Here is a 19,865-nt window from a genome sequence, read left to right on the forward strand (position 1 = left end):
AATCTGTCCTGACCCCTGTCAGTAAGATGACATGAGGTTAAAAGCCAAGTATCCCAGTGCAACAGGCAGTGCTGTGTGATACACTGGTGTTACAGAATCTGTCCTGCCTCCTGTTGGTGAGATGACTTGAGGTTAAAAGCTCTACTACCACGAATGCAGAGGAGCCTGGCTCTTTTGTATTGTCGTTAAGACACTTAGCTGCGGTGTGCGGTGTCACTGGTTCGTGCCCAGCCTCGAATAAATCAATTAAGACAGATGGACTGACATATCTTCTCCATGTACCTCAGTATTCTGATACAATAACTCTCATCACGAGTATCGTCATGCTTTCCCCTAACACTGCATTTTTTTTTCAAGTTTATCCCATCGTACAATGGTACATTGAATGACCTATCAAAGCATGACCTTGTTCCCCCAAATGTTGCCACTGTAGTAAATGTCCCCCTTTAGAGTATATCCAAGGCAGACTCAAGTTAGTATCAATGTATGGGAGAACAAGGTTGCACTTTAATGGGCCATGCAGAAGGATGGGGTTTCCATTCATTTATAAATACTGCGCTTCTGTAACCAATACTGTGTATTAATGGATTTGCACATTTTTTGCTACACCATGTGTGTTGAAATCATCGTCACACATTTTGATGTTCCTTGACAAGTAGTTATTTTATTACCATTAATGGAGTTTTGTCTTGTGCATATTTCAATTTCAATTCATCAGAAGCTCTCTGAGGAGGCATGAATACTGTACTTGAAATGTCTTTAAATGTGTCAAAGTAACAAAATAAAATCAACTCTGCTGCATTTCACGAGCACTGTTTTCCCCAGATCATTGTGGAGTTGAGGTTTTGTGTTACTATTGATGTGTATTTTTTGTCTGGCCTCAGTGTGCACTCAACAGGTAGAGGATTCTTCCCCTGCTGTGTGCTTGTCCTGTGTGTAATCTGTACAGGAAATGTGTCTCGACAGGAGGCCATGCTGTGAAAAGACTGAGGCATGTTCACAAATCTGGATTGTGCTGGCATGCGGGTTTGTCACTCTTAGTGCCTGTGAGTGCAGATGCAGCCCGAAGGGGAAGTGGCTTGAAAGATGTTAACCCAGTACATGTAGTGTTGGTGAATACTAGAGCAATGACGATAATAAGATGCTCACAAAACCGTTCTTGCTCTTCTGGAATTTTGCAGGATATAAATTCCACTCGTCCTGCTTGCATGCTTGTGTTTTATAATGAGCTTGTTGAAATGTTTTACAACTACTTGGATTGCCTGAGATGGCAAAACAATGATTCTTGTAGATATACAAATAACTAGTGGGTAGGTGTTTTAGTGGAATGTGAATTCACATTCTCAAATCAATCCAATAGATGAAATCCATCTTCAAAAGGACTTGGTTGAAAATGATGAGTCATAGTGATCACTCTTCCATTGAAGCCACTGGCCAAAATGCTGTCTAGACTGTAGAGGTTGAGTAGATCAATCTTTATTCTACTGGAATGGCTCAGCTGTTTTCTAAGAATATTTTACAGCATCAGGGAACTCCCCATGATAGCGCAATACTGGGTGATTTCTCATTTCTATAAAATGCTCCAAAAATCTAGCTGTGGCTTATCCTGGGGGGGAATGGGTTGATCAAATCCCAATTTTATTTTTAAATTAGACTCTTGAGAACTATAGATCACACCAGAATCTGCCCAAATAAATGTAGTGTTCAAGTTTTTTGCTAAGATTTTGAAGACTGAGGTCCCGATTTTTGTATGTATGTATTTTTTATTTTTTTTTGGCAGTGTGCTGACTTTCAGGTTGGGAAACCTGAAGAAATTGTATGAACGGACCTCTGGCCTTTTGTGGGATTTGACAAGATAACATGTTGTACAGATGGTAGCTGATTCTTAGAAAAACAATCCTTCTGAATAAAGCATTTTTTAAGATGGCTAAAATAATTGAATCTATTCAGTCTTGAACAAAGAAGACTATGCGGCGACCTAATTCAATCATTCAAAATACTAAAAGGTATTGACAATGTCGACCCAAGGGACTTTTTCGACCTGAACAAAGAAACAAGGACCAGGGGTCACAAATGGAGATTAGACAAAGGGGCATTCAGAACAGAAAATAGGAGGCACTTTTTTACACAGAGAATCGTGAGGGTCTGGAATCAACTCCCCAGTAATGTTGTTGAAGCTGACACCCTGGGATCCTTCAAGAAGCTGCTTGATGAGATTCTTGGATCAATAAGCTACTAACAACCAAACGAGCAAGATTGGCTGAATGGCCTCCTCTCATTTGTAAACTTTCTTATGTTCAAGCTTTTCTACAAATGCTTGTTCTCAAATTGCAGTGTAAATGCAAAAGCATGTCACTGCTATACCGGACAAGGTATATTGGTTACAGTAATGGCACCCATTAGGCAGATAATGAAAACCTCCTCGGGTGCTGTGGACAAGGTATTAATTGCCCATCAATATATTTATATTCCTTTAATCTAATAGATGATTTGTAATGCATTTTACAAGTAACATGATGAATAGATATTAACTGGAAATAGCAATAAGTTCACCCCTTTCTGACCGCAGTGTAAGATTCCCAGTCTCAATGAAACACATCATTTACCATCTCCATCAGTGAAGTTTAGTTGTGCTGTGAGTGGGTGCATTACATCATAAAGCTATGTGGGCTTCATTCTTTCTATCTTTCTATGTCTTTCTTTGCCTGATTGTCTTTGTATGCCTGTCTCTCCAATGTTATGAGTGGCTTTACTTTTGCAATACAGTTATTATACACCTTTGCCACATTTTTTTGCTATTGGTTCTATTTACTTATAACAGATACCTAACCCTAAGTGTTAAAGGAAGATTTTATCATGTAAGAAAAGGAAACACACAATACTTGGTCACTAATAAAAAAAAAAAGCCATCACAATCAAAGAAAAAAATATAATTCCGAACCATTCAACTCCATCAGTGGAAAACAATACCATAATGTGTCAAGTTATGCAAAATATATAAAAAGGTATTCATTTTGACAGTGGTATGATTTTAAAAGATCTCTATTAGATATGGGCTGTATCTATAGCAGAGGTTCAGTACCTGGCACCCCTATTTGAACTTGCATTTCATTCTAGCAGACACCAAATTTAGCCTCCCATGTGTTAGTTTATCATTGCGCATTTGTTATTCTTCCCACTAGTTTAGGAGATTTCCTGACAGATTTTCTTTTCAGCATAAAATAACAGTACAGAGTGTACACTAATAGCAAGTCCATCATTTTTAAGCAAAAAAAAATAAATAGAACAGCTTAAACCCAGTTTACAATGAATGTAGAGACAGCCCACAGAGCCGACGCCTGTCTGAAAGTATATATGTGTACAGTCTTTCTATATATATATATATATATATTTATATATATATATATATATATATATATATATATATATATATATATATATTTGTATTATTATTTTTACGTTAGGTATATAAATGGCTTGGTCTCTTGCTGTGTATAAGTAGATCTCTCACGCTATGCAGCTGTGCAAACATGGTCTCTCTCTCTCTCTCTCTCTCTCTCTCTCTCTCTCTCTCTCTCTCTCTCTCTCTCTCTCTCTCTCACACTCTCTACCTTGACACACTTTTGTCTGAAACTCATTGTCAAAGAGGTATCATTACAATACGGTCATACTGAGACTACAACTTACAAATGTCAGACTGATGCCAGTGGCAATGCAATAGCCAACATCAATTCAAAGAATAAAGTACTCCTCAATTGTTGCCTTTCAAAATGTCACCTCCTTGCACATAGTCACACAAACTCTAGCTAGTGCAGCAAGCCTGACACAGACACAACCTTCCATGTTTATTATATGCAGCAAATACATTCACTGTATTGAACAGCCGTCTGTGCATCACCAGACAGACAGCATTCTGATCACGTACGCATGTCCAGACAGTCAAGTTCACATGAAAAACCTGCAGTGTAAAAGCAAACAAACTCTGGTGTGATTACAGTGGTGAAGGACCCAGAAAGGCACGTGTTAATTCAAGGGGGAGGCAGACTTTTCTGGTGTGAAACCCGTCGAAGCAAAATGGCAACAATGTAGTTTGTTTTCAACTGAATTCTAAATTGTATCTTTATAAACGAACCAGGAGGCAATACAGCCCTCATCCCTGTCAGACACTGTATGCCCATCGGGGTCGATGGTTTTCCACTGTATGCCTCAGCTCCAGTCCATATTTGTGTAATATTGAATGTCATTAAAAAAACATGGAAATAACGTTTTTTTTTTTTTTAAATTAAATCTTTCCCTAACAGGCTATACAGGCGTTTGTCGCTGTATTGTAATAACTTTTCTCTCTAGCTGCAAAAGGCTGGCAGCATGCTTGTGTTTTGTTTGTCGTTATTTCCGTTACATCTGACATTCTGGAAATGTACAAATACAAATAAAGCACTGTTTTTGGCAATAAAACTGCCACATGTTTACAAAATAATATTTTTAAATTGTGTTTAGGTCGCATTCTCCTCTACATTAATATTTCTACTGTATTGTTGTAGTGCCAAACACACACACACACTGTTAAAATAACCCCTGGAATCTGAAAATAATTACAACACACTTGCTGTATGAGGTTGGTTCACAATGAGATGTGTTCAATTCCTAGTAATCCCCAATGAGAGCTCATGCATTTTATATGAGGCATAAAAGGTCAATTTAAATGCTCTTGGACTACTAACGTGATTTTAAACTTTAGTTTCAATGTATGTTGTTTTGTGTTTTCTGTGAGATAAGCCTGCCCACACTGGAAAATATAGTCCAAAAAACAGGTTGTGTTTAGGCCGCAGTCTCCATTCTCCTCTACAAGGTCACATCTTCAAAATTGTGTTTAGGTCGCAGTCTCCATTCTCCTCTGCAAGGTCACATCTTCAAAATTGCGTTTAGGTCGCAGTCTCCATTCTCCTCTACATTAATATTTCTACTGTATTGTTGTAGTACCAAACACACACACAGTGTTAAAATAACCCCCTGGAATCTGAAAATAATTACAAACACGCTTTTTGAGGTTGTTTCACCCGAAAGACAAAGCACATATACTATAAATGAAAAATTCTAATTATAACCATTACACAAGTCCTTACCCATTGTTCAAACTCCTGTATTGTTGGAATAAAACTACATGCAGTACATTTGTGTCGCTAACTTTGACACTTGTAAATCAGTGTACTTTAAAAGTAGATAAGACACATGATAGCATGCAGATCTATTAGGAATAGTTAGAAAATACAATCTATGTACATTGTAGTTTAATCAGACAAGGTGTCGCACCCATAAGTCAATTACATTTAATGGACGCCTTAAAAAAAAAAAAAAAAAGTTATTTTGAGTGGCCTCAATTTGTTTGAATTGCTTATGTGGCAGTTCTGTTTTAAATGTGCTTGTTGTAAAGCTGTGGGCTGCTTACCACCCAGAGTGTTGCTGTTACCATGATGTTACAGAACTATCACAACGTATTCAAAGAGGGTTTTTTTTTTTTTTTTTTTTTGCTTTAAGGGGATGTAACAAACCCATGGTCTCACAATTGAAGTTGATGATTGTTAATCAGTGCCAGGGACATGTCTCATCTTATTTAATATCTTCTGACTTGCTGTTTTGCAGGCATTCAGTAAATCCAAAACAGCATGGTTGAAACTGTGAAGAGCCTTGTGTAATTAAAATAAAATATGAATAGCAGTTTTCAAATTGCAGCTAGTGTGCGGTCTGAAAGGTTGCTGTGCTTGTGAGAGCAACATTAGCAGCTGGCATTCAATCTGGATTTATACAGATTTACAGGAACAAGGCCTGGCAGTCTTCATCTATTTCAAGGTTAGCCAGGTTTCAAAATAGCTGCTCTAGTGCACTAGAGTTTGAGATCTGTCCTCTAAATCAGTGCATGAAGAGTGATAAAAAAACATAACAAGAAGTGCTGTGGCTTTTCTGTTCCGTACAACATCATGGCTCGTTATTGTTGTGTTACCTTTTTGACAATGTGGGCAATAATCCTTGCACTATAAGCGTACTAAGCGGATATTTTGAAAAGAGCTTTGAAACAGACTTTAAGGTTGTAAGTTGTCAGGATGTTACCGATGAAAAGAGGAGTGACAGGTGTGCTGTTTAAACAGTAGTGGTAGCGCGTGCGGTCGTGCAACGCTGTACTTTTCAGAACCCTGCTACTTATTCTTTAAGGTCATGTTACTGACACATTCTTACAAACAGACCTGTGCATTAACGTTTCCTAAATGCCTCTAGCACAGCACCACTTGGAAAGTATGTACCCAAGTACATGGCAGTGTTTTAACAGGAAACCCTTCTCATATATGATTGTCCAGTATATATGTTTGTATTTACATTATACAAATGATCAAAACTAAAAACATTTTTATATGTTCGTTTGAAAATGAAATATGTAAATGATATATTATTGACTAGCCTAATACAACTATTACCAGACAATCCAGTTAGTGTGATGTCATGAACAAGGCAGGAGTGCTCCAAGTTATTTGCTTAACAAACGTACCTAGGAGCTACATGTTCAATTTGACTGTCCTTCCATGAATATTTTTTATATTAATTCTTACTGAACTGATTTTCCCTACTTTTCGCTGCACTGAGAATGCAGTGGTATACCAGAGCAAAGTGGAGTAAAAACTAAATCATGAACCCTGTAAAATGTCTTGGTTAACCATGGCAAAGCTCAGTGGCAAAGCTCAGTAAATTGAATCCATGCAAAACTCATACCACCCAACTATCTAGATGTTCCTCCATCTCCTTAATGATCTGCTGCCAGGTTGCTCCTCAACAGTCATGGACAACTCCAATCCTCAGAACAGCACCTGCAAAGAATACACTGAGTCCTTCCAGTATCTAAGCCTTCTCCCAGGGCTTCACCCCCAGGGCTCTTCATATTGATCCCATAATTATATACAAATACGTTAGGCAAATGAGACACTGTAGCCTATATCAAAGAAAACAGGAAGGTGGAGCACGTACATAGCATTAACGCTTCAGCTTGCAAGGTGTTTTGAAATTAAATTCACAAGTGGGATATTGTTGAATCAGGGCTGTGAAGACAGGGTAAACTAATGAAAATAAAGTTGCTAGTATGCTGTTAATGACTAAAAGGATGCCAACTGGATCTCCTGCACTTAATTCAACAAGTCCCATTTGGAATGAGGATTATAGACACATCCATTCTTACTTAGTGCACTAAAGCAACAGGAAAATGTGATTACTACCCACATCATTGTGCATTGGGATACAATGCTACAGTGGAATATTAGACTAGAAAAGGTCAGATTTAACAATCAGAATCTAGAGTTTCATAATAAACTGCTGTCTGGGTCAGCCACTCAATCCTGTGACCTATTGCCTCTCTCCAGGTAATTATCAGTTTGTGTGACCGATAGACTGTTGTCCTATAACTTCAAGCTGTAGCGATGATGGCCTTTAGGGTTTTGTGCATGGTGGTATTACTAAATAGATGACTGTTGCATTTTACTGTTTTTATTTAACATTTCCAACAGACATGCACCTCATACTGGAACCACGGTTAAAAGTGCCCACCACTCTCCAGGGTATGCCCAGATCTCCATGGCACAGTTTACTAATGTGTACTTGAAAAACAAGAAATCTGTGAGCAAGCGCATGCATTCCTGACCACGAGCGTTGCATATTAAACAAGCAGTGTTGTTTCTCCTGCAGCATTGCCGGTGAGTATTTAATCATTCTTGGTAGTGCTGCCAGTTCACACGTTGTTGGTGAGGAAAGCCACTTCAATGTATTACACAAGGATAATAAGTAGTGGTGTTTTTATATGAGTTCACTGAAGAAGGTACTAGTCGAAACATTGCTTGACATGACTTAATTTCCTATAAGTTTTCCCTTTAAAACAAACTTTTGAAGGCTGGGCTATAGAAATAGCTATTAGACATGACTGAAACAAAGCTGTTGAAGGTAACTGCTCTTCACACAGCTGAACCATTGCTCTGTTGATTTCATTTATCTTTTAAGACAGTGGTAATGCCTGTTTCTAAAATAGGAAAGTGTCACAGTGATTAATAACTACCACCCATTAGTGGTTGTTTCCACTCTGTTGAAGTTGCAAGGAAATGCAGTTCATGCCCGATTTGTCAAATACATGAATAACAATAACATAATGCTTGAATACCAATCAGGTTTTTATCCAACTACTATGACTTTCTTAAATTAGTTCAATACTTGCCATTTTCCTTTGATTTGGTGAATCTCCAAAGACTTTGATCAAGCGAATCATTAATATTGATAACTTGACCTCACTAGAGGTAGCTGGGCTTGAACCCTTTACAGGAGGGTTCACAGACCCGTGCTGATCCTGCACTAAATTGTATTTTCAGTCAAGATTAACGAAAAGTGGATTTCATGACTACAATTTAAAATACTCCAAAACTATTGCAGTTCTTGACTAAAAACTGTGTATTTCATGAAGGCCAATTAGACATAGTCCTGAACTATGTGGAGCATTAATTTAACCTTTGAAGGGGGCAGGTTTAAATTCAGATTAAATCCAGTCATCATCCCTCAGACTCTGAAGAAGATGGATTTCAACTATGAACTATGCAAGTGATCACAGGCGAGTTCCTTCAAGACCAGAGACAAGAACAATGTTTGATAGAAATGATCCAATGAACTGTTGCGATGACATTAACTTCCGTCACCATTCCAAACCAAACTTGTCACATACATCTCAGCAGGGAAAGCCTCTTCCTCCTGTTTTACAAGTTTTTGTCCCTTTAAGATTAATGGCCATTGGAAATTTTCATCGGGAGACTGGGGATTTGTTGTGTGCCTGTGAACCAGCAGTATGTAGAATTGTGCATAAAGTGTGCTGTGCTATACTGTAACTTACCTGTAAGTGCTCTACAGTTATTCCTGTTACTTTTTTCTTTTTTTACACCAAGCTTTTTTTCATTGCTTCTATTTTACTGTTATGCTGTTTGCTCTCAGTGATTGAAAAATGTGATCCCATCTGCTTCAATAAGGTTTTCTCAAATTCACTGACGTTTTTAGGACATTTCTTTTGTGTTGCTTTGTCCTCTTTTTCCATTTTCAGTGTGCTTTTGTTTCAATTTCAGGAGACAGGGTGAGCCATACCAGATTTTTGAGGCAAATCAAAATGAGTGCCACCTGTAAGCTGTTGGTTATTCAAGTTTAAACAAGGCTGCTCTGTGCTCTGATCACAGACTATGTTTAACCCTGTACTATCTTAGTCCTGGATTTTGTAATCTAGAACTAACTAATCTAGGCAATATCTGGTATTTTTTACTCGATTAGCAAGTCTAGGATTAGACCTAATCCTGTATTCATTTTGCCCAGTCTGTGAACCCACTCTGGCAGTGTTTATGTTAAAGTCGATATGCACCCCACTGCATCGTCTTTGGGTGCATACTGAATCAGGTCGTGTTCAGCTTTGGATTATTATTTAACAGTAAGAATTTCAGTTTTCCAAAACACAATCGGAGTTAGCATAACACTATTATTTTTTAGCTAGCCCTAAACATTTATTGTTTTTTGGATGTTTCCATGTAAACTGAACATGTTTCAACCAAATTTCACCGCTTTGTCATTTTGCATTGGTGTGATGCAAGAAGTTGTGTTTTTTTTTTTTTTTCTATGACCTGGGAAGTGGGAGTTATTTAGTAGATTTATTTGTGTTTTTATTACCTTAATATTAGGCCTTGCTAATTAATTACAAACCCAGTATAAAATGCTCCCTGAAGAAACACTCAAACTGTGGCTGACCTGGTTTTGTTTTAGTCTTTTGATATTATAAATTGGATTATTAGTGCCTTCTGCGACATTGCCAGAGAACAACCATACTTTGTTTTATATGCAACACTCACAGTCAGTATCCTGAATTTCTGCTAGAAGTACATACTTTCATACTTTCTACACATTTTGTATGGTTCTCTACTCAGGGTGGTTTTGGATTCCACCTACCCAACTTTATACTGGTAAACACACAGGCTATATTTAACCAAGTCTTAACCAAGGAAACATCTACAAGGTTAAGATAGACTATACTGCTTCTGATTTTGTGGAGAGAAAACAAATTGAATTAATCAGGACTTGTCATTCTGTTATTCATTTCTGTTAAAGCTTTGCAGTTCATTTATTCAGCTCTTGTTAGGCATGTCAGGTCTAATTTATTTTCACATGTGCTGTTTAATTTTACGTGCGCTGTTTAATTTTACGTGCGCTGTTTAATTTTGTTTCAAAGTAAAACAGGTTTAAAATACATTGCATGGCAAAACGACACCAGTACTGCATCTCAAGCCAATCGCTTCCTTTCTTCCCTTATTTCTATTAACCTGGACAATGCACCGTTATTAATTTCTATTAACCTGGACAATGCACCGTTATTAATTTATATTAACCTGGATAGTGCACAGTTATTCATTTCTATTAACCTGGAGAGTGCACAGTTATTCATTTCTATTAACCTGGGCAGTGCACAGTTATTCATTTCTATTAACCAGTTATTCATTTCTATTAACCTGGGCAGTGCACAGTTATTCATTTCTATTAACCTGGGCAGTGCACAGTTATTCATTTCTATTAACCTGGGCAGTGCACAGTTATTGATTTCTATTAACCTCTAGAGTGTACTGTTATTCATTTCTATAAACCTGGGCAGTGCACAGTTATTCATTTCTATTAACCTGGAGAGTGTACTGTTATTCATTTCTATAAACCTGGAGAGTGTACTGTTATTCATTTCTATTAACCTGGAGAGTGCACAGTTATTCATTTCTATTAACCTGGGCAGTGCACAGTTATTCATTTCTATTAACCTGGGCAGTGCACAGTTATTCATTTCTATTAACCTGGAGAGTGTACTGTTATTGATTTCTATTAACCTGGACAGTGAACCATTATTCATTTCTATTAACCTGAACAGTGCAAAGTTATTCATTTATATTATTAACCTGGACCGTGTACCGTTATTGATTTCTACTATTAACCCAAACAGTGTACTGTTATTCATTTCTATTACCTGGACAGTGGCAGCTCAAAATACGGCCATTCAAATTAGTGAACCTTGTTCAATCAAACATCTAATAATGCATGTGAGTCTATTCAATTCTGTCAGTATAAATAGTTTGAATGCCAGGGTTCTGGTGATATATAAGAGCAGTGTTTGAATGCCAGATTTCTGGTGATATAAAAGAGCAGTGTTTGGATCTGCCACTAGTTATATCCATTGAATAGACCATTGGGTTGCTAATGTGCATATGTGTTGACTGCACTATTAACTGATGTTTACTCGCTATGAATTCAAAACGAATTCTATAATTTAGTAGAAAATCATTTGTTAGATAGTTAATATGTATTGTTGTTAATAGAACCTTAATAAAGAGCAGAGCAGCATAACACAATGCAAAATGCAGGCTTAAGGGTGCTTGCAAAACTGCTTTTATTTCTGAATTATGCCATGTGCTTCTTACAAAGGTGATATTACAACAGATTCTGGTATGCACTGTTTTGCTGACTGAAAAACCTGCACAGTGCAGAACAGACAAACAGGCATCTGGTCATTTATGAGAAAAAAATGTGGTTGACATTTTGTAGGACTAATTGAGGGCACAAGCCTGTAGGCTCAGCCAAGCCTTCTCCCAGTGGCTAATGTCAGCTAATGTATGTCTTTGAATTGTGAGTCTCAGGCAGCTGCTAACTGATCATCACATGTAGCTGGAAATAGTAGTTTATTGAATATATAAAGTGTCGCTGGTAATTTGAGACAGGATTTAACTACAGCAATTTTCCACTGCAAGATAATTGCAGCAAGCTGAAGAATAGACATAGAACATCACTGCTGATATTTCAACCATGATAAAGGACACTTAAATAAAACAGGTGAACATGCGACGTTTAAAAGATTGTACTAACAGTCCATGTGCATTGCAAAGTAATGATGAGGAAAGAATGAGTGTAATTAGCATACTGCTGTGTGTTATGATATTCAATACTGGGAAGAATACACTTTTCCTGATTAACCCCTTCCCTCTCACCCGTGATTCAGAAAACCATAATGAGAAGAATCTTACAATCTGCAAATTACAGTAAAGAGATAAGAAACAAACAGTGCAAGTGTGTTTTATAGTACCTACTGTGGCTTCTAGTCACTGTCAGCTCTGTCTTTGCAGTTTTGTATTAAACTAGTAATACTGTTGGTGTAAATGCTTTGGTTAATTGATGTTGCTGCCAGTTATCTAGCAGGGCTGCTTGGCCGCTGGCTCAGAGATGTTCTATAAATATCGAGATGCGGATCACTGGGCTAGACTTCTCCCATGAAGTGCAACAGTCTCCCTTGTTAAATGCTGCTTGTGGTTTGGTTTCATTGTAACTGCAGTACTGCCACCAATCCAAGCCTTTTTTTCTAAGCTGATTTGCTGCTAAGAGGGCTTTCAAACACTATTGTAATAAAGATGCAGTACATACTGAACTACAGTGATCTGCAGCTTTTAACACGCAATCATATATTACTGTACCAAAAAGCTTCAGCATGACTGTGATATACTGAGAAGTAGGATAGGGTTATAAAATTATCTTGTTGAAATATTTTTCTATTTTAGTACTGCCATTAATTCAGACCTCTTCTGCCCAGCTTCTCATAGCAGCACAATGCATTATAGATTTATCTAGCCTTTGTAACAGCTAGTCGTAGAAAGCATAGAATATATTTTTTTGTAATGAGGACTGACTGTAACGCCCACTTCCTCCTGCCTCTCTTTACAGTTACTCTCACAGACAGTGTCCTTATAGATTTTCTGCCTTACTTAATTAAGGACTCGACTGCAGCTTGCCACCTTGGGATGTTTCATTACATGACAGGGGCTACATACGTTGTTTTTATTGCTGTTGCGATGTTGAGGTAAACGCTCATTTTGTAAATTTGAAAGCTGAAAAGTGTCATGACTATGGATTTTGTTTTACTCCGCTCTGCACCTTTTCATTTGGAATACACTGGGGGACTGTCGAATTATTCAGCGCAAGTGAAGCCAGGCTTACGAACACATGAAACAGGTGGGCAGGCTGTGTCATCTGGTATATCAGACTGTGGATTCATTCTCTGGTTCAGGTTAAAAAAAAAATCTGGATGCAAGTTTAAAATGAGTGTGATAGAGCAAGCTGAAAAGTTTGCTGAGTTAAAAAGTTTACAGGTCTTTCTCTGTACATACATTGCTCAGTTTTTTCCATGTTTAGAACTGGTAAAGGTAGTTTTAACTTTTTTATTTTCAATAAACTTCTGCATTTTCTAAAGTAATGACAACTTGACAGGACTTTGATCAAGATGGCAGACAGATAAACCATTGAAAAATACGAACCTCGCTAGCCTCTACTGGTTCCCCTTCTCAGCAAGGCATAGCAGGTGGAGACAGGAACTCATTCTGCTTGTAGTTACAGTGATTAACAATGATTTAATACTGTGAACAGGTGGAGACAGGAACTTATTTTGCTTGTCGTTAGTTTAACCTCATCCCTGCCAAACTTAAAATATAAAATAAAGATTCAACCCACCACCAAAACACATTTATTTACAGGGCAGGCCTCAACCCTGCCACAAATACATATCATTATCTGATAATACAGAGTGCAACCTGTCATATTCAATTTGATTTGTTCCAGGGATCCATCAGATATCTAAAAATATTGCATCTCAGAGGAAGTTGTTATATTATAGTATAGTTACTTTATTAACGTCTAGGCATTATAAATTAATTATGTGAGGTACAGTCTCAGTTGTTTGCTATTTAGATACATAGTGTCAACGATCATTTTCTGCTCATGCATGCAGTATTCAGAACCACTATAGACCAGGTCTGAACCTATCCAACATGCCGTACAATTATCATAATTAATATACACTGCATAATAACAATACAAAAAATAAACTACCGGTATTGGGGCTTTTTTCTTCAAAAGTTGTGTTTTTCTGGTACTACTGAATGATTTGGTTGACAAACTGCTCCTGGCTAAAAGCCAGAACATATATTCCTGGGGGGGGTTTCAGAAAGGAATGCAGATGAGACTAATCCACTGCCAGTTTGAGCTCTTAATAGATTCTTCCCAGTCCATCTCTTCTTCCTTCTCATTACCTGTTTTAATTATTTGTTCACGCTTCATTCCTCTGATAGCAGCTGTTCTAGTTGATGCAGCTCTGGAACGGGTCCTCATATATGCTAGGTAGATCTGCTCCTCCAAATGCTGGTTTGGCTCTTTACTTTCATACCGTAGGTGACTTTCCAACCTCTACAAACTAGCATTTGAAATGTGGGAACACAATGGAGTCTATTTAATTGATATAGACAGCAGTGAACGTAATCGCCACAGCCCCTAGATTATTAATAATGTGCGTGCTGACTCTTTAGTGTATTTCACTCTGCAATGTGTGCAAAGTAAAGCTTTGAACCTTTTTGTTACAGTTTTCTTTACTAACTTTGACCAGAATTGACTAGTATGTTTCTTTGTAATACCAGTGCAAACTATTGACATTTCAAACAATATGTTTGAGATGTGAATATTTCTATTTGCAACTCTGAATAACAGGTTCAGTCAGGAAACTCATGCTTTAGATTATTTATTAAAACATAGGCTTGACAACCCAACTACACTGTACATACTTTTAAACTAGATTCTTTCGCTTTTTTTCTCACCTTTCGGGGTACCTCTGCCCATGAATTAGCTCACAGATAAATAGAGAAGCTGACTGCAGGGAATACATGGGCAAAGGGGCAGGATAGCTGCCCTCCCCATTTAGTTGATGCCAAAAAGCAGCTGGAGGCTGGGGAGGAGGAGGCAGACTCTGGTGCACAGGGGGGGATGTAATAGACTGAAATGGGATATAAATCCTTTCCTTGCCGATCATTGGACGTAATGTTTATAGAAGGACAAAAAAGATACTAGCTGTTTGATTGACGATTTGACCTGGTATTTGAAGCACCTAAAATACTTAATGTTTACGTGATTTGATATACAGTTAAACTGAGTTCCTTGCCAGAACCTCCACTTTGCTTAATTCATAACCTGTTTTAAGGCTAAACATGCATTTCCTAACTTAGATACAACAATAACTAGGGTTGTTAATTAACTCTCATTTCTGTCATTGTCCATGCCCAGCTGGCCTGTGGGTTTGAATCTCACAGGGTTGTGTACTGCACTGACATTGTGATGCATGTAGCCTGTGTCTCTGTTATCATTCCTTCACTGCAGACATAGTTACATTCATTTCAGTTTGTTTAAAGTGCCATGTTCTGTCAATCTCATCTAGAAGCAGACAATGTAGATACATCCATCACAAGGCAGTATATATCAATCCTCCCCTAAAACCATGAGGCAGACAAGTCATCCTGTGAAAGCTTTACACATTGCATTCTGTGATATTGATGAGACTCCAACATGGGACCCTGTAACAAAGTGCCCGCCCCTGTGTATTATCTGTTATGTGTTGCGTGTGGTGTGTTTAAATGTTGGTGTATAGACATTGGTACACGGGATATAAACGGGTCTGTGTAACACGAGTGTTTAAAAATGTATATGTGTATTTAGGCACGAGGATTGCACAGCACTTCACGTGCAAGTAAAATGTAGTAATATGTGAGCACGGGGAATTGCACTTTATTAATTCACGTGCTGGGATTCAAGTGAATAATTAATTGGTAATTGGATCCCAGCACAATAGTATATATAGATGCACGTTGGCACATACTGGTGGTGGGGTGTTCGGTGAGCGGAGAACGGGATTGGAGACGGAGAAAATAAGCAGTAGCAGTAGCAGTAGCAGTAGCAGTAGCAGTAGCAGTAGCAGTAGCAGTAGCAGTAATAATAATAGGGGAAAGTATCCGCTCACCGTGTTTGTCAGTGTCTGTGCGTCCACCGTTTTGTTAAGTTTAGTCTGTTTTGGTTTGTCTATTTATTTTGGCGTAGAGTGCCGTGTCCTGTGTTTTTCGTGTTTGTGTAAACCTTTTATTTTGTAATAAACCGGCGCCAACAGGCGTCTTCATCATTTCATTTCATCCGTCCTGTGTTCTGTGTATTGCATTACCTTTCCTGGTTCTGACGCCGCCCACTTCGGCCGTCTCTGTGACACGTGGTGTCCTGCGTGGGATTTAACAGCGCCTCCAAGCGTCAGACCAGGAGAGGTTTTTTTTTTGTGTGTGGGAAAAAAAAAAAAAAAAAAAAAAAAGGGGCGTCTTTGGATTACAAAAAAAAAAAAAAAAGAAAGAAATGGGGAGAAGCAGGAAAGAGGATAAAGAGGTGAGGGACAGGGAGGAGGAGTGCCGCCTAAGGGCCAGACATCCCCGGCGATGTAACCAGTCCTTGCCGGGGTGCCTCCTCTGCAACCAGGACCATCTCTTTGCCAATTGTCCCTTCCGCTGCCCCTACCAGGAGGGAGAGGAGGAACTGCCGCAGGAGAGGAAGGTGAGGAGATGGCAGAGAAGGGGAAAAGGGAAGAGGAAGGCAGAGGTCCCACCGCTGTCTCCACAGCCGCACCAGTCCCCTGCAAGTGAGGGAGAGCCGCACCAGTCCCCTGTTTCAAGGGGAGACTACACACCGCTCCCACCTCCACCACCAGGAGACTACACGCCGCTCCTACCTCCATGGGCAGGAGCAGAGCAGCAGGAGCTGCCTCTGCCTCCGCCACCTCCACCGGCAGGAGCAGAGCAGCAGGAGCTGCCTCTGCCTCCGCCACCTCCACCGGCAGGAGCAGAGCAGCAGGAGCTGCCTCTGCCTCCGCCACCTCCACCGGCAGGCGCAGAGCAGCAGGAGCTGCCTCTGCCTCCGCCACCTCCACCGGCAGGCGCAGAGCAGCAGGAGCTGCCTCTGCCTCCGCCACCTCCACCGGCAGGGGGAGAGCAGCAGGAGCTGCCTCTGCCTCCGCCACCAGCAGAGGGTGAATGCCTGCTGGGTCCCTATCCACCAGCAGAGGGTGAATGCCTGCTGGGTCCCTGTCCACCAGCAGAGGGTGAATGCCTGCTGGTATCACTTCCCCCACCAGCAGAGGGTGAATGCCTGCTGGGTCCCTGTCCACCAGCAGAGGGTGAATGCCTGCTGGGTCCCTGTCCACCAGCAGAGGGTGAATGCTTGCTGGTATCACTTCCCCCACCAGCAGAGGGTGAATGCCTGCTGGGTCCCTGTCCACCAGCAGAGGGTGAATGCCTGCTGGGTCCCTGTCCACCAGCAGAGGGTGAATGCCTGCTGGGTCCCTGTCCACCAGCAGAGGGTGAATGCCTGCTGGGTCCCTGTCCACCAGCAGAGGGTGAATGCCTGCTGGTATCACTTCCCCCACCAGCAGAGGGTGAATGCCTGCTGGTATCACTTCCCCCACCATCACGAGGAGAGGAGCTGGAGCTTCCTCTGCCTCCACCTCCATCAGGGGGAGAGGAGCAGGAGCTGCCTCTCCCTTCACCAGAAGGACCAGGACTAGATGCTGGCGGTCCTCAGCAGCCCTTGCATAGGCTGCTGAGGGAAGCACGGGGAAGAACCTCCCGGCTGCAGTGGCCGAAAAGAGGGCCAACACCCGCACCCCAGCTTGTCCTGACTGCCAGCCTCGCTTCGCCCAAGGATGCCAGCCTCGCTTCGCCCAAGGATGCCAGCCTCGCTTCGCCCAAGGATGCCAGCCTCGCTTCGCCCAAGGATGCCAGCCTCGCTTCGCCCAAGGATGCCAGCCTCGCTTCGCCCAAGGATGCCAGCCTCGCTTCGCCCAAGGATGCCAGCCTCGCTTCGCCCAAGGATGCCAGCCTCGCTTCGCCCAAGGATGCCTCTGCATCGCCTGGGGTTGCCCGCCGCTCTGCATCGCCTGGGGTTGCCCGCCGCTCTGCATCGCCTGGGGTTGCCCGCCGCTCTGCATCGCCTGGGGTTGCCCGCCGCTCTGCATCGCCTGGGGTTGCCCGCCGCTCTGCATCGCCTGGGGTTGCCCGCCGCTCTGCATCGCCTGGGGTTGCCCGCCGCTCTGCATCGCCTGGGGTTGCCCGCCGCTCCGCATCACAGCCGGAAGTGCTGTGGCCGGAACCCCACGAAGGGGAGCTGCCGGCCACGAAGAAGGGGGAGGAGGTCTGGAGACCGCCAACCCCAGCAGCAGTTTCGCTGCCGGAGGAGGGGGAGGAGGTCTGGAGACCGCCAACCCCAGCAGCAGTTTCGCTGCCGGAGAAGGGGGAGGAGGTCTGGAGACCGCCAACCCCAGCAGCAGTTTCTCCGCCGGAGATCGTGGGGGAGGTCCGGAGACCTGCTCCCTCTGCAGTTTCTTCCCTGCAGGAAGAACGGTGGTTGAAGCCCCACCAAGGGGAGCTGCCGGCGCCGAAGGAGGGGGAAGGTCAGGAGACCACACCCCAAGCAGCCTTTCCGCTGCTAGGACTACCCTGGCAGGAGAATGCTACCCTGCTGACAGCATTACGACCTGTGGGCCCCTGGAAGCCTCTGGTCCTGGCCAAGGACTTTGGGCGGGACTTTTGGGCTTTTAAGGGGGGAGGTGGCCATTGAGGCCATGTGTGCTTTGCACAGGAGGGGGTATATGTAACAAAGTGCCCGCCCCTGTGTATATTATCTTTTATGTGTTGCGTGTGGTGTGTTTAAATGTTGGTGTATAGACATTGGTACACGGGATATAAACGGGTCTGTGTAACACGAGTGTTTAAAATGTATATTTGTATTTAGGCACGAGGATTGCACAGCACTTCACGTGCAAGTAAAATGTAGTAATATGTGAGCACGGGGAATTGCACTTTATTAATTCACGTGCTGGGATTCAAGTGAATAATTAATTGGTAATTGAATCCCAGCACAATAGTATATATAGATGCACGTTGGCACATACTGGTGGTGGGGTGTTCGGTGAGCGGAGAACGGGATTGGAGACGGAGAAAATAAGCAGTAGCAGTAGCAGTAATAATTAGGGGAAAGTATCCGCTCACCGTGTTTGTAAGTGTCTGTGCGTGCACCGTTTTGTTAAGTTTAGTCTGTTTTTGTTTGTCTCTTTTATTTTGGCGTAGAGTGCCGTGTCCTGTGTTTTTCGTGTTTGTGTAAACCTTTTATTTTGTAATAAACCGGCGCCAACAGGCGTCTTCATCATTTCATTTCATCCGTCCTGTGTTCTGTGTATTGCATTACCTTTCCTGGTTCTGACGCCGCCCACTTCGGCCGTCTCTGTGACAGACCCACACAGGCGAGTGGGAATGACTCGGAATGATCCCCTCCTGTTGTATCCATCCTCCTGCAGGGCCACAGTATAATAGCTGCTGTCACCCCTGTTCACAACCTTGCATCTGGAAACCATGATAACACTGTGTAACAAAATTATTATTATTGTTTTTGTTCCTGGGTAGTAAGTGTTATTTCCTAATTGCTTATGCCTCAAAAGTATAGTACATGGCTATTATTCCCCAAAAACTTTGCTTTTGTGACCAGGACAGTGATATTTCAAAATATCACTATTTACAATGGGAAAATGGGCAATGTGTGTCTTTTCGTTCACATAAAGTCAGAAAAAACAACATATGAATCCAAATTAACATGTATTTATACTAAAGTAATACAAAGATGACTACAAAAGATTTAGAAGTGAGTAGTTTTTCGAGATTTACAATTATACTGTAATCAAGATATTTCAGTTTTTTAAAAATATTTCCCAACATAAAACCAATGTCACCTTACAATAATTGATTTTGAGTTTGAACGAAATTTCAATGTACCATTTGTAATTCAATAATATGAGAGAATTTGTCAGGGGTTTGAATACTTTTGCAAGGCACTGTATATATATATATATATATATATATATATATATATATATATATATATATATATATATA

Source organism: Polyodon spathula, chromosome 9, assembly GCF_017654505.1.
Source record: "Polyodon spathula isolate WHYD16114869_AA chromosome 9, ASM1765450v1, whole genome shotgun sequence".
Lineage (NCBI taxonomy): Eukaryota > Metazoa > Chordata > Actinopteri > Acipenseriformes > Polyodontidae > Polyodon > Polyodon spathula.